This window comes from Pezoporus occidentalis, unplaced genomic scaffold (assembly GCF_034315485.1).
Source record: "Pezoporus occidentalis ecotype Australia unplaced genomic scaffold, CSIRO_AGI_Poc_V1 ctg146, whole genome shotgun sequence".
Taxonomy (NCBI): domain Eukaryota; kingdom Metazoa; phylum Chordata; class Aves; order Psittaciformes; family Psittacidae; genus Pezoporus; species Pezoporus occidentalis.
Window position 1 is genome coordinate 403365 of NW_026913274.1, and position 15431 is coordinate 418795.

The following is a 15431-nucleotide window of genomic DNA, read 5'->3' on the forward strand; positions in this document are numbered from 1 at the left end:
ATGACTGTGGAGGGATGGAGGGAGAAAGGAGGAAGCAGGCATGGCGACAGCAGGAGCAGGAAAGGAATGAAAACACATTACTTGTCCAGGTAGAAAGATTGAGAAAAGTTCTCTGAAGAGACAGATTCCCCACTCAGGTTTGGGTCTTTTATTTTTGTTTTTCCTTACAAAGGTGCCATTCAAGTAGCACAGCTGGATGCCGAGTCTGTTTGCTAATAGGCATTCAGAAGTTTGGTCACGGTAGTAAAACTCTAAAGAACAGGAAAGATAGCGTGTGTGTCTTATGTGAATGACAGTGTTCTAGCAAAGCTAACTAAAATGTGTGGAATAACCCACGTTTTCCAGCAAGTACCTGCTGGTACCAGTGAGGTAGATACTCAGACTGGTTTGTGAATGTCTTGCAGAGAGCTGAGTGCATAGTACTGTGCATGGAACAGCTAGTTCCACACTCACCATTGCTGCTAGCGTAACCTGATTAAAGTGTATCTCTTTGCAACACACAAGAGGAGTTGTAACTGTTTGCTTCATGATTCCTCTCTGACCTTCTCTGTGCACAGCTTTTCCAGGTCTAGGAGACAGGTAAAGCCTTCAGTGGCCTGTCTTTCCAAAAGTAGCTGCTTACTTCAGGACACTTGGGAATGGATACTGATCCCATGCCATGTAAAGGCATGGTCCCTAGTCAAGCCAACGTAGGTTGAATGGTGATATCATCGTTGATAGTTCACCTGCTTTTAGAATCAAAGGCACTTCTCACTTTCCCCATGGAAAACAAGAATAAGTACTGAAGAATTCACTAGGACAGATAGGGAGGACCTCTTCCTCAGGGTTGAGGCAAGGAACATCCTGCTGTGCTAGCCTGTAGCCCTTTTTCTCCTGGCAGAGCACTGTCTTCTGAAGGGCCTTTCTGGTGGGGTTGACCCATGCAGGAGGACTGTGCCTGCATTATGATTGTGCCCTAAGGACAAACGTCCACCAAGTCAGTGAATGCCAAGACGTATGTTTGAGTCAAACATGGATGCAGAGTCTGCAACCTACATATGCAATAGGTGGAAAAAGAGAAATGTGGGGAATACAACAGACCCCTTCATAGTCTTCACTCATTGTGGTAAGGAACGGAACTGAACCAAGGGCAATGATCTGCAGTTTAACACCCTCCCTGCTAGATGAGGATGGGTGTTTTTGAGAGACCCATGCCAGGAGCTTGTTTGCAAGGTACTTCACCACTGACACTAAAAGCCTTTGGGAGTATGCTGGGTACACTTCAGAGAGCCCTGATGATGCCTAATCTCTGCATGAAACCAGCTCTGATAAAAAGCATTCTGGTAGCCAAAAATGCCGCACCAATTCTCAAGCAGACTACGAACTAATCCCTAGGATCATGATTAACATGTTTGTTTTGCTCAGTTAAACAGATTCTAATGTCCAGGGCTGGGTGTAAGCATTGCTAAGAACACAGTCACTAAGCTGCCAGCTTTGGGCTGCCTTGGTGATCTAGATGGACACCCCTGAATCTATAATAACCCTGAGCTACAGAGTGGAGAGGTGGGTTTCTTTCCTTTTGTTTAATTTCATTTATTTATTTGTTTGTTTATTTATTAATTTGATCTCTGGTCTGCCATTGAGCAGTCTTCCTAAATATAAGGCCATTATTCTTTTTAATTAGTCTTCTCTTGTCCTCGGTTTAGGCAATATATTTTTCTTTTCATTGCTCATCTAGACAAATCTTCATGGCTTGGAAAAACCATTCTTCTCAGAAAGCAATAGAAGAAAGGAAATTGAGATAGTTGGAAAAAATAGCTCTCCTCTACTTGTCCAGATGCTACCAGGTTCTCCAGACAAGGTTTCCTATAAGATGAGAAGTGAAAGGAGCTTGGTCTCTTGGATGACTGTTTGCTTTTTGCTCTCAGAAGAACAATTAAGTCATATGAGTAGGAAATAATAATAGCTTTTGTGATTGGGAGCGTGAAGGGAGGGGTTGTCCTTTACACTCCATTTTCTCCCCCAGACATGTGGTGGAAGAAGAAGGGATAAAGCATGAGCCAGCAGTCAGGAAAAGGGCACAGCAGAGTGATATCAAGAAAACCAGATCTCAGCTAAAGATCATGAAATGCAGAACAGGAAATTTTCTCTGGTGCTTTCTGCAAACACCATCCTGCCACTGACATAGTCCAGATACCTCAGAAACTTTCTGTGCCCCTTGGATACCTTCCCACAACCAGCCATTGGTCTGTACTGTGCATGAGCCATCACTAATTGCATCAGAGGAAATCTGAGCTTAATTTAAATTGGACTTGCAATGACAGGTCTTTTCTTCTCATCTTCCGAGATCTAGTCAAGCCAACATCTCTGTCTTCTCATGGCATCTGGTAGTCACTGACATGCTTTGTGGTATTTAATTTCCCCTGTTTTCCCAGACCACCATCTTTCTTTAGATGACAGGGTTTCTGGAGTGGGGAGCACAATGTGTGTTCACACCATCCTCAGCGTTTTTGAACCTGAGTCACAGAGATGTCTATTTAGGGATAAGACCCCACACTGGTGTAAACACAGAAATTGCTCAGGAAGACCAATGAGATGCACAGCTTCAGTCCCTGCTCTACACAGACTTTTTAGGTGATCACGGAAAAAATGGATTTCATGTGCTAGAGACAAGCACATAACCACATGGCTCTTAGGCACAGGCAGGGATGCCCACACTATCCTTCTGTTAGCCTCTATACCGGCTATGATGTGGGGCAAGCCAAGTGTCTTTCCAGGTGGAGAAACTACTGCATGAACCAGAAGATTAGTCCATAGCAGTGGTCTGCTCACCTGGACACCAGGGGCTGCCACCTGCACACTGAAATTTTGAGCCCAAACTCAAATAGTTTGAGTGCCCCTCCTCAGGAAGGGCAACAGTCCAATGTCACTGAGGGGCTACATACACTCAAATTGCAGTGTGCTGACACCATGGTAATAAGTCAGTTAAATGAATATCTGGGTAGATACTTCTTCATTAATCAAGCATATGACTTGGAGAACAGTCATCAAAAACATCTAGACAATAATGGAAGAGTACAGCTATTAGCACGGCATACCGCATTATCACCACATATTCTGATTGTTATTAAGTGAACTTTAAGTAAGGCATTCTCCATTTGTCATTTTCTCCTGGTGAATTCAGCTACCAATATTGATTTTTTTTTTTCTTTTTAGTCTGAAAATTTGATTATTAACTTTTCAAAATTTATTAATCTGTTTTCACTCCATTGATACAACAGTAAAATATTACATAAGCACACAAGAAATTTTTTTTTTCATTACTGGCACAAAGTGAGTCATCTTGAACATGACACTGGCTTTGGCTCCATTTTCTCTCACTTTCTTGCTCTGGTTTTATATTTAATCACAGCTTTTTTCTCCCTCTCTCTGCGCATATGAGTTTATTTTTCAAATCCACAGCAGAACGATCCAACTTTGTTCTTATGCTGTTAATTAACACCACACTCTAGTTTCCAACATACTTAAATGATGAATAAGGTTAAATTCCAGACAACGTTCTGTACATTGCCATCAATTAACAATTTTCAAGGCAGCGCTTCATTAATAAACACTGATCAGCAGAGCCCTTGTGTGGAGTGCATCGAAGCTGAGCATTTTGTAAGAAAGCATCTTTAATATGTGTGCTGGAGTGTGTAGTGTGGGTGAACGTGTGCTCGAGCATGTATGTGTGTGTGTGTGTGTGAAAAAGAATCAATGCAATATCTTAGGAAACTCATCAGCACATCATCTCCTTAAAGGTTAATTAAGAATTTGAGGAAGAACAGAGGGGCTGAAGCAGAGGTGATGGACATCCGTGTCTCTCCAGATCATTAAGTACTAATTAGGTTTGGAAAGTCTATTGAGCTTCCTTGGTCTCATCAAGCCATGTGATGGTCCCTGGATACCTCAGTGTGAAATGCCATCAGCACTATATCTCCCTTTATGAACAGGATGCACTTCAGTCTCAGGTGTGCCTGCTGTCTCTCACTCTGTGTGTGTGTATGCCTCTTTCTGTATGTGTCTGATTAAGTTATTTTATATGCTGCATAAAACCTGTGTGCAGAATACAGACTGTTTCAGAATCGTGTAATGCAGCGTTTTTGCTGGAAGGTTTATCAGTTAAAAAAAAAAAAGGTAAAAAAAAAAAAAACAAACCCAAGAAAAGTTCCTGTGAGGTAAAAATTCAGAATGAGAGGGGAAAAACTTACAAATCCATATGAACCCTCTTGCTGTGCTAGAAGTTTACTTAGGGAGAACTTCCAAACTGGCTTCTTATTACTTATGCTTCCTAAGCCTGAGATGGAAGTGGGAGAAGACAGGAGCCCCACAGCAGAAGTTATTTTAGCAAGATCCCACAATGAAGCTTCAAAGAGACCATAATATGTATTTTGTTAATTACCTCTTTCAAAACTCTAGCAAGAAGTACTGCACAGCTAAATCCCAGAAGAAGTGATGACAGTTTTTAAGAAATGGCTTCATGGAAGGTGAGATTCTGCTTTTAACTTAATTTTCTGGCTTTTCAGTATTTCCCGCTCTGCAGGGACAGGGACAGGCTTTTCTCAGGATGTTTCCTTTAAATTGAATTGGAAACACAAATTTAGATGCCCAGCTATGGACAAGGATCCAGCAAGCAATCCAATCTGTGCCTGAAAAAAGCCTCTGAGGTGTCCAGGGACTGAGTCAGCTCTCATGTTAACCTGCAAAGTAATTCAAACCAGATGCCAGTGACCAGATAGGTTGTTCTGGCAACCAGCCTTGATGGTGCTATTAGAAAAAAAGCACAGCTGGCTCTCTTATGAGAGTTCCTGAACTCGGTAACTCAATAATATTTGTTTATGCTAGTTTCCGGGCAGTCTTGAGCTAGGGGGATGGCATCAAGCTGCTGAAAAGTAAAGGAAGAAGGGACATGGTAACACTTTGGCATTGTCAGTCCAAAAAAAATCCTTATTTGGGAATAAGTTAGAGGTGTCTTCCTTATATATAAAGAACTAACCCACGCCGAGTAACACACGTATTCCCTTTATCAGAATGGAGAAAAGAATCCTATACCTTAGGATGTTAGCACTCATTAAGTAAAATGATATTGGGAAGGGTTTTCCTCTGAGTTGGGGACTTTCAGAGAACACCCAGTATAAAGGAGGATGATGACACTGGGGATAGTTGCCATTGCCTTTTTGAGCCTGCTGAACTTTGACTTTGATTGTCCCAACAGAATGGAAGTCGATGGTTCACTGGCTCAAACTGCTGCCCTCTCGATACTCTGCTATTAACATTTTGGTATTAAGAGCAAGTACAGTTGCATTAGCAATGTCCCGGGGTGAAGGAAGCAATCTGGGAACCACTAGGATGTGGGTTCCTAGAATTGGAGAATTCTAGAATTGGAATTAATTGCCTTCCACTCCCACCACTACTGCCACCCAATTTTCAGCAGGAGACTGCTGAACTGAGAAGCTACTGGTAATGTTACAGTCTGCATGTCTGCTCCAGAATATCAAGGACCCCTTGATAAACCCACTGCAATGCTTGGAGCACTTCATCTGCAGGCGACTTGCTCTCTTCAATATGGAGAGGATTGCCACTAATCCTGGTGCATTACTGTTCACTTGACAGAAGTCGCCTGAAACAACTTGCGTCTGTTCTAGTCCTGATTTGCTGTCGGTATTTATTAAGAGCACTGTTTAAAATGGCACACAATGTAGCCTGCAGATAACATCTTAAGCTTCCTGCCTATACCAACAAAAAAATAAACACCCCCTCCCGATAAAATCTCTTCCAAACATTGTCACTCCCCACTTTGCTCAGCCATGTCGCTCTGCTGCTTCCTCCCCAAGAGCTCCCTGAGAGAGCAGTGATGGTAGCAAGAGGCACCTTATCTCTGGTTTTACTGATAACCATTCCTGAGCTTTAAAATTTTAAAACCTAGAGTAATATAAAATGAAATATTAACCACTCAAATTAGCTATATTTTCATTACTTCAGCAGAGAAACATATTAGATTGACAGCACCTGTGATCTTCTATTGGCTAATGAGACCTTCATGTTCCTCCCCTTTCTTGTATAACTGAACATAAACCTCCAAGGGTGTAACAGCTTCTCTGAACATTCAATCTTAACCATTGTGCTTGGAAGTAAACAAGACTTACAGTTGAAGGTTAAATATGGTGATGGTTATATGATGTGGGCATTTGTTTACCAAGAATGTGATTGGGCTCAATGGCACTGCTTTGTCAAAATGACTGGATCTATGTAGCTTAACTTTTTTGATGGTAAAGGCCGTTAAACATCTCCACTAATTCCTGTTTGGATTCTGTTTGGTCTGGACAAATTTGTAGAAGTACAGTAAGTCCTCTGAATTAAAAACAATGACTGCTTGTATGTGGCTCAGCAACATACATTTTCCAGTTTCCAGCAAGGGTCCTACAGTATTTCCAGCTGGGTTGCTTACAACCATTTCTCCTAGCTTTTGATATCTCTCGGTTTCAGTATCGTCATAGACCCAGAAACATTATCAGTTTGAGCAGCAGAATATGGTTCTCAAGCACACTGGCATAGAGGATCTGCTTTTCTGTGTCTCCTACACAAGAACCGTGGTTCTACTGCCAATTTAACTGTCACACAGAAAAATAAGTCTAGGAGGAGATGGATAATTGGTTGGTTTTTTTTAAGTAAGCGATACATTAGAGAACAGAAGTGATATGCCTGTGTGCTTCCTTTACTGGTCCTGGAAGATTTTCTTTTGCTAAACTGATACTGCATTGTTAGTGGATGAAATTTCCAGACCTGTTAGGTCCTTAAAGACCTATTTGTTTTACTTGGATGGGTAATATCCTTAAGAATTTTGCATCAAACAAGATTTTTCTTGTTCTTTTTTGGTCCCACCACATTGGTCTCATGAAAGATTTCATCACTTATGCATGAGAAGGATGTGTGTGCATGTGTGAGGGTATGCATATGTATCAGTCTAGCATAATTCAAGAAATTTTATATACATATGTATATATATACATATTTGTGGAGAGGACATTTATCCGTGAAGAGGGAATTCTGTCATATCTGGTTGGATGTTTCTGTACTTTAGGCAGTGTGTACATACAGAGCACTGTGAGTTAAAGAAGGTTTATATTGTGGTTAGCATCCTAGACAGCAAAAGGAGTTAATACAAAGTGTAACTCTTCTGATCTCAGTAATATATTGGAAGACAAACCAGTGGAGCATCTTTCCTTCCACATTTAAAATAGAGGTTTTCCAAGCAAGGTCCTGTACATCAACCTAGCCCATACAGTATCTTAACATTTGTCTGGGACAAGCAATATTACTCATGGCAGACAGTAACAGTGCTTTCAAATGAGGGACATATGGTTGTCCAACACTGACACCACAGGTGTCTGAGACTTTCAATTCGGTTTCATTCAGTAGACCTTTTGCTCTCCAGTCCCTTGCTACTGCTGTCAGACTTTTCCAGAAGCAAGAAAGAATGTAAGGACAATGTGATAAAATTATGCAAGGTAGTAGAGCCATTTATTAATCCATCATGGAAATTAGTCCATCAGAAAACACCCTGCTTCACAAACTAGATTTCTGGGAATGGGGCATGTGTACTGTGTGCGTGTATCTGCGGGGAGGTGGTGGAAAGCTGTGGATGCAGGAGAGGGGACACAGAAGGGAATTAGCTAGCAAGCTTTAGGGTGAAAGGTGAGGAAAATGACAGCCAGACCCTGACAGGAAATAACAGGGTGTCTAAAGAATAAAACACAATGTGTGCTGCAATCCAGCTTCCTATTGGTTTTGTTTGAAAACCTCGGTTCAGAGAGGGACACCAGTTCTCTGGCATCAAAGAGCCTCATCTATCAATGTCCTTGTAGGCGCCAGTGTGATGAGATGCAGAAGAATAAAGGCTCCCTTGTCCTTTATTTCTTTATCCATTTCTGCAATGAGTGCAGTACTTGGAAGATTTAAGCACTTAAAGTTACAGATAGGGATGTCCCTACCAGCACAAGGCAAAGTCCTTGGTAAGCCTAGCTTTGGCCCTATGAGTGGAAGCTGCCCTGTGTTACTTCTGTGCACCGCTCACCTTTCATTGTGGCAGTCCTTCTGAGGACATGGCCCTGCCTGCAGCTGAGTGCTTTGGGAGCCTTCTATGACAATAGGTACTCTTCAGCTAGCCTGATGAAAGTTCAGGGATGCAACATTTCCTCTTGGATAGTTCTAGGTAGACACCATGTAACCCTCTTGGAGTTATTTAAGGATGAAAAGAGACAGGAAGAATCTGCCTTGTCTGGCCAGCCATAGCCTTCGCGGAAAAAACCTTCCTGTGAGCTCTGAAGACAATGAGGCCTGGCTTCCTAATGGATTGTACCGTGAACCCTGACCCCATTTGGAGTTTCTGGTGTCTAGCGAAGGGTGCTCTCCATGTCCCCTCTTTCCGTACAAGCATGGTACTCAGAACTGCACATTACAGCTCATTCCTCTGTGTCAGTCCTCAAAAGAATCTCCTTTGGGAAACAGGATAGCTGGGCTGAAAGGAAGAAGGAGCTTGCTTTATGTATCTGCTCACTTCTTCAGGGATACCAGCATTGTGAGATACAGTTCTCAGACCAGGACTACCAGGGTCAAAGTCTGTCATTACAGGTTCGTAATCTGCATGGGCTATAGATCTAAATCGCTATATGCATCCACCATCACTGAGGAGAGGGAGAGGAAGAGGAGTGGAATCATAATTGATACCTGGACATTTTGATTATTTATAAGGAGGAATCCACAAAAAGTATTTTTCCAACTTTTAGACAAAGAGCTTTCTCCAGAAATTGGAAAACATAATAATTTCAGAAGCATCTTACTAAAATTAGGTTTGTTTGGAAATGTATTTTCCATTAAAAACCAATATTGCAAATGGTCACTTTTGACCATCTTTTTGACACAGCTTACATAGAATTGCAAGTCCTGCTTCACCTTTGATGGAATGATATGAACTAAAAAGAGGTTTTCTTTTCATTCCCTAAGTATAAGTGTATTTCATTATCCTGGCTACTGGGGATGTTAAGCTGTCCTGCTTCTCCAGAGACAGGCAATGCTGCAGGGGTATATTCCCACCCATACAACCAAAGTGCAAAACATCCTTCAAGCATTGTTCAGGGAAATTGCATATAGCATTTTGACAAGGCATGTTCTTAACACTAGAGATGAACTAACTCAACTTTACATCAGCAGTTTTTTCATCATCTCTGCAATTACTATATATATATATATATATATATATATTTATTGGATGAAAGGGGTCAAGATTTGGTAAGATTTGTAAATTCAGATGCTTTTTTAGTTTCCTGCATCAGAAGCAACCCCTCTCCCCCGCTCCAGGCCTCACCACTTTTGCCTGTCTTTAGCTGAGGTGAATAGCCTGATTCAGATTTTTGTAAATACACTTCAGCTGGTCTCTGAGAGGTTCTCCGCACTGCAGAGGTATGAGTCACGTTGTTGCTTTCACTTTTACACTGGGGATACTGCTCCTGCCAGGATCTTGCCATTTACTTGGAGAACTAGTCAGCGCTCCTTTCGCATTCCAGATTGTCATCCTTCCCTTTCCTTTTCCCCCCTCCCTCTACCCTCTGGGAGCTGCATCTTTCTATTGTCCTATGAAGATAGACCTTGGGTAAGTGATGTTGCCTGATCTCTGAAGGAAGGAAAACAAAACCCCAGCAAAACAAAACCTGTTCCCATTCACACCCCAAACTGTGAGTATGGTCCCTTTGTGCCAGCTGCACCATCTCACTGCTGTTTTTTATCTTGCCATGATTTTTTTTGGTGAAAGCTGCCTATGCAATCTGTGAGCACTGTTGGAACAGCCCAATTTTACAAGCATAAAGTATTATGATTGCATTGATTTCCATCATAAATCATATTTTCCATCCTCTGTCTCTCTTTCCTTGCACTGACTGAATTAAGCCTTGGTGTTTTCTTTAGCTGCTGCCAGAGATGAGGCTTGAGATGATATTAGGGTAATGATGATAAATTTTAGCCTCAAGCCAAACCATTTCCACATTACAGATAATGTTTTTTTCCAAATAAGTTCTGTTATTGGAATCCAGGATCCACTACATCTTCAGGCTCGGAGGCTGCTTCAACACAGTCTCTTTGCTGTAATGGGTTTATAGATTTGAAAATTTGCTCTAAACAAATAAATGAGAGAAGGGAGGAAAGAATGAATGACGAGATGGAGAGGGAAATCAAACAGAAGGAAGAGAAAAGGAGGGGGGTGAAAGGAGAAAGAAAGAAAGAAGACATAAACAAGTGAAATAAGAAATAGAACAATAGGGGAGAAGCAAATAAGGAGAAAAATGAGACAATGCACAAAGCAAAGTACTAGTAATCCAGCTGCTAGCTGTGTGTGTGTGCCTGGGAAGGAGCAAAACTGGCCTTACAGTCAAGCACAAGTGCCACACAAGCATGCAGATCTACAGCTATGTGTTTCAGATTTCACCCCTGCCTTCTTAAGAGACCATTCCCTAACATCTCATCTCAGAATGGCCTTCAACAGAGTAGTGTAATATTAATGCAAAAATCTCAGCTGCCCTCACAATGGACTGGGATGAAACTGAGCTAAGCCTGACCCAATATTAGCATCTGCAATATGGCCTCAGACTCAGGTAGCGTCTTACTGGTCTAAGGTTATTCTCATTTTTCTGAAGCTACTGCAAAGCAAGTCATCTTCTAGCTTTTGTTTGAGGGGAATTCAGTTTGTGTAATCAGGCCTGAAGGACAGTGTCCTGTGCTCAGCAGAATATAGATTGTGGGCATGGTGACCTTCAGTAGAGCAGTTGAGGTAGGCCAAATCCATTACTTAGTTGTTTTTCAGCCACTATAAACGGAGGCAGTTCACCATGGCATCTTACAGAAATAATCCTGTAACCCTCACTGGTGTTCCATCCCTGATTTGGAGCATAGCTCAATAAACTGTATGCTCCATGTGTGGCTGTTAAGCACCTATGTGCCTCTCTGCTCCGTTCTTCACATTCGCCAGACCATACCTGCTTGAGTGAGTGTTACTCTACTGAATGAGTGAGGTCCCCCATGGGGGAGCACAGGCAGAGTTGTCTGCTTCAGCAGCAGGCAGCCCTCGGAAATCAGGCTTGTTCAGAGTTACACAGAAGTTCTGAGGAGCTCTGGCTGAGGGAATCACCTACACACAGAGACACCCCCATGGGAAGAAGCACACCTTGATTCCTACTCTATCTTTCTCATGGTTTGTCCTGCCAGGTGAGACTTTCTAAGGAAGCTGCTTAGCATCTGCCACCCTTTGTGCGTGCAGAGGAAGAACAGTTTCAGATCCTTAGTTCATCCTGAGCTGTAAAATTGCATCTCATTAGCTTACATTGTGACAGTGGGTTTCATCTGAATGAAAGCAGGTATCTGTGACACAGGTGTCTCCATCAGAAAGAGCCACCCCAGACTCCTTTTAGAGTCAATGCATGCCAACATGAAGTCCAAGCTTGCAACTGGTCCCATCTAATAGTAGACATCTAAGTAAGTCAGATGAATCCCCCACTAGCTCTAAAGGGAATCTGGGATGACTTGCTTAAATATCGCAACCTACATCTGGGACCAGATGAGTTGCAGGCAGCTGTATTTTACTTCTTTCTGGTCCAGCTGCTTACAAAGAGACTTGTGCTGTATTCGTGTGGCTTACATAAGCATCCCCAGTGTGATTCAACCTGGCAAACAATACTACTGCACAATGAAATAGGTATACTGCACAGAAGAAGTGAAGAGGTGTCTATCTCAGGAAAATTAATCACAGTGCTGGAATATGAAATGAAGGTGGAGAAAAAGTGAGTCCCACATGGTTTGCTAAAGATATTCCTTGTTGTGTTCTAAAGGAGGCATGGCCTCACAGACAAAGGCTGACTTGGCATGACAAGCCTCTGGGCTAGATTCTCCTGAAAAGGACAGTGCAGAGCCAGTGGTTTTAAGCTCCAGAGAGGCGTGGAGTCACAGCTCCCTGCACTTTGCCTTTCAGCGCTGGACAAGTTTATGGGTCTTCAAACTTTACCCAAATAGCTCTTTGCTCCGAGCCACACAAGTATTTCAACACAACCTAATGAGCTAGGGGAAATATCAGACTCACAAGATTTTTGTCTGATCATTCTGACACTGCAGAGACATTGGAGTAGTCTGGACTTTACTCTCAGTTGAACAGAAGCAAAGCTGGTGATGTTGGCTCTACGACAAACCCTCTCCTGAGGTGTCTGGTATCTCATGCCACAGTTCCAGCAGTAGATTAAACAGGTCTGGGCACGGGTTTAGACACTGCACTGAGAGCACCCAACCAGTTTTATTGTTAGCATGATCCTTGGCATGATATTAGTTGATGCCAACTAGTGCTCTCCCACACAATGCTTTGATAAGAAGGATAGCTCACACTGGGAATGATTCCAGATGAAGTCTGGATGAGGCCACTCCATTTTGAGAGGAAGAGAGTTTAGCCACATGGATGAGGTTTGTTTTGTGCACTTGCACAGGTTCTGGCCTGTTTGATTTAGCTGTATAGCTGTTGCTTTACTAATTCTGTCCAGTTAACCAGCTATCTATCTCTTGCAAACTTTTTTCTTCCAGCCTCAGGTTCCAGAAAAACAGAGGAATATCTGATATCCTGATTCATATTCCTTCCTCTGGAGCTCAGAGTTATTGTTCCTCTCAGCCATAAGCCAGAAGCCCTCACTGCAACAAGCTGGGCAATGCTGAAATACAACCTGATGCAGATGGTAGAGGCCAGCTCTGATTCTGGCCAACATATTTACAGCAGGGAGAAGGGGAAAAAAAATGGACCTGCAGATAGGTAGGCAGGTGGCAGGCAGTTTGTTTCACTGGCAATGCTGGAGTGCCTACTTCACGGGATGCTAAATGCAGTAAGTGGGGAGGAGAACAAATTTAAGAGGGAAGAAGGAGGGGGTGAAGCAGCCAGTGCTCTTCAAGGTACAAAGGGAACATCCTGTACTTCCAGAGCAGTCTTAGAATAGGAAACCGCCCTGCTGCCTTCGCAGGGTCCATGTCTTTATTATTCATATCAGCCCCTAGAGAGGGGCTCTCTCTGAGGACATGAGTCATCTGGGAAAAACAACAGCCCTACCATGTCCCTGCTGCAAGTCAGGGTTGGCACAGACAGCAGGTCTAGGCTATGAATGCCAGATGATAAGTCCTTAAAATTGGGCTAAACCATTTTACTTGCTTACTTGGACGAATCAAACTGCGATCAGTTTGACTTAATCAGACTGTCTGGCAATCCTACCAGCACCCTATGACAAAAACCTACCTGATATCCTGCTGCTTCAGCCAGACCCATCAGAAATCTATGCTATCCTCCATCATTCCTCAAGGCTAACTGCTTCCTGGTAGTGCTGACTAGCCAAATTAGACCTCCACTTTGAATCTATATTCCTAGTACCAAGTCCAAAACTGTCTGAGAATGCTGCAGGATGCCAACACACAGTGCAGGGCTCAGTGATACATTTTCCTTTATTGCTTTCTGTCCCACAGTTTAAAAAACCAGCAAAGGCTTTATGCATGTCCTTTCACCAGCGGAGTGCCTCCTTTTTCACTCTACTTATTGCAGGAAGGGAGGGATCACAGCTGAAATGCGGAATTTAAGTTCAATAAAGCACAGCTTACAATGCAGGACTCCTTTCAATGAATAGATTGACCACACAGGAGATCAGCAAGATGGACAATGCAGCCAGGGAACAGCCGATGCTGTAGTTGTGCAAACTGAAGCAGCCAGAAAGGCAAGCAGCACTTAGGGTTTAAAGCACAAAACCACGCACCTTCAGACACCCGGAGTGACCACCTGAAGGGTGTTGAGCTTGAAGCCATGTGTCCAGAAGCTTCACATCCCGAAAACGGTTTCTGCACAGTTCTCCCTCCTCTGCCTCCACAGATTGACCACAAATAAAGGCACTGCATTGCCAGATAACTATGCATCAGCAAAGGCAGGAGTTTGATCCCCATTCCTAGGACCTCACAGACAAGGTATATAAGAGGACAAAGTTACTCTCACATTTACTAACACCCAGTATTGCTGCTGGCAGGGACACCACAGGGAGAAGGATAAGATAAAGCGCAGAGAGCAACCCCATCTTCCACCTTATAAAGGAGCATTTATAACCAAATGCAATAGAGACATATAGTTACTGTGGCTATACCAGACATCTTCAGCCTGCTGGGCAGTGATGCTAGTCCTATTTTTGAATGAAAAGTAATACTAAACAGGATTCAGACTATTTCATGGGTGGTATTTTATTTTATTGCATTTGGACAGTGTTTTGGTTTATTTTGCATTTAATTTGAAAGATTGAGCAGTTTCCCAATAAATCCCATAGTAAAATCTACATGAGAAATACACTTAAAAAAAAACCCAACCCAACAACAATAAAACTCTTTCTTCTGCTGCTGCTGATAACAAGGCCTATTACTTCCCAGCCTGTGTTTGGTTTCAATACTGTATAATCTCTCAGCTGCAAACAAGAGACCAAGGCAGCTCTGACTAGAGCTACCCTATAAATGATTTTGTCCTTGATGTTTGCTCTCACTGGAGAGGTGCCAGACTCCCTGCTACATGTTTAGGTACAGGTGGTAAATAGGCTTTTTGGCTGGTTCATAGGTAATTCACAGGTAGCTTGTTAGGAGAAACCAGGTTTGCACCCAATGAGAAAATAGAACTTTTTAAAACCCCCTGCATCCTGAGGCTAAAGCTTTGGTATGAAGCTCCTCACTTTTCCCCCCCATTTAGACACAGTGGATGATGTCACCATCTCACGGTCTATTTTACAGCAAAGCACCTAACCTGGACAATAAAACATTGCCCAGGCAATGTTACTTGTGTAGCACACAAGGAACCACACTTGTCCTTTGCGGTTGCCTCTCCCAGACACTTTCTAACATGCCCCAAAGCTGACAAAGGCTGACAGCAGCCTGGAGCTATTTGACTGCCCAAAACCATAGACTCATTCGGGTTGGAAAAGATCTTTAAGATCATGAAGTCCAACTGTTAACTGAACATGGTCAAGTCCAACACTAAACCATGTCCCTGAGGGCCCATATACATGTCTTTTAAATACCTCCAGGGATGGTGACTCCACCACTGACCTGAGCAGCCAGTTCCTGTGCTTGGCAGCCCTTTCAGTGGAGAAATTTTTCCTAATATCCAGTCTAAGTCTCCCCTGGCACAACTTGAGGCCATCTCCTCTTGTCCTATCACTTCTTACTTGGAGAGAGAGGCCGACCCCACCTCACTACAACCGCCTTTCAGGCAGTTGTAGAGAGCAATAAGGTTTCCCCTGAGCCTTCTTTTCAAAATGAGTGAGAGTGTTTCTGTTTAAACTAATGGATATGGAATGACTATGATTAAATTCAGGCTAGAAATG

The 15431-nt window shown here is 42.8% G+C and overlaps 1 protein-coding gene across 21 annotated transcripts in view; it reads right to left on the reverse strand.

The window, feature by feature from the left end:
• Window positions 1-15431, reverse strand: part of CELF4 (CUGBP Elav-like family member 4) — a 749745-nt gene that overhangs the window by 373335 nt on the left and 360979 nt on the right. The gene's annotated exons all lie outside the window — the stretch shown is intronic.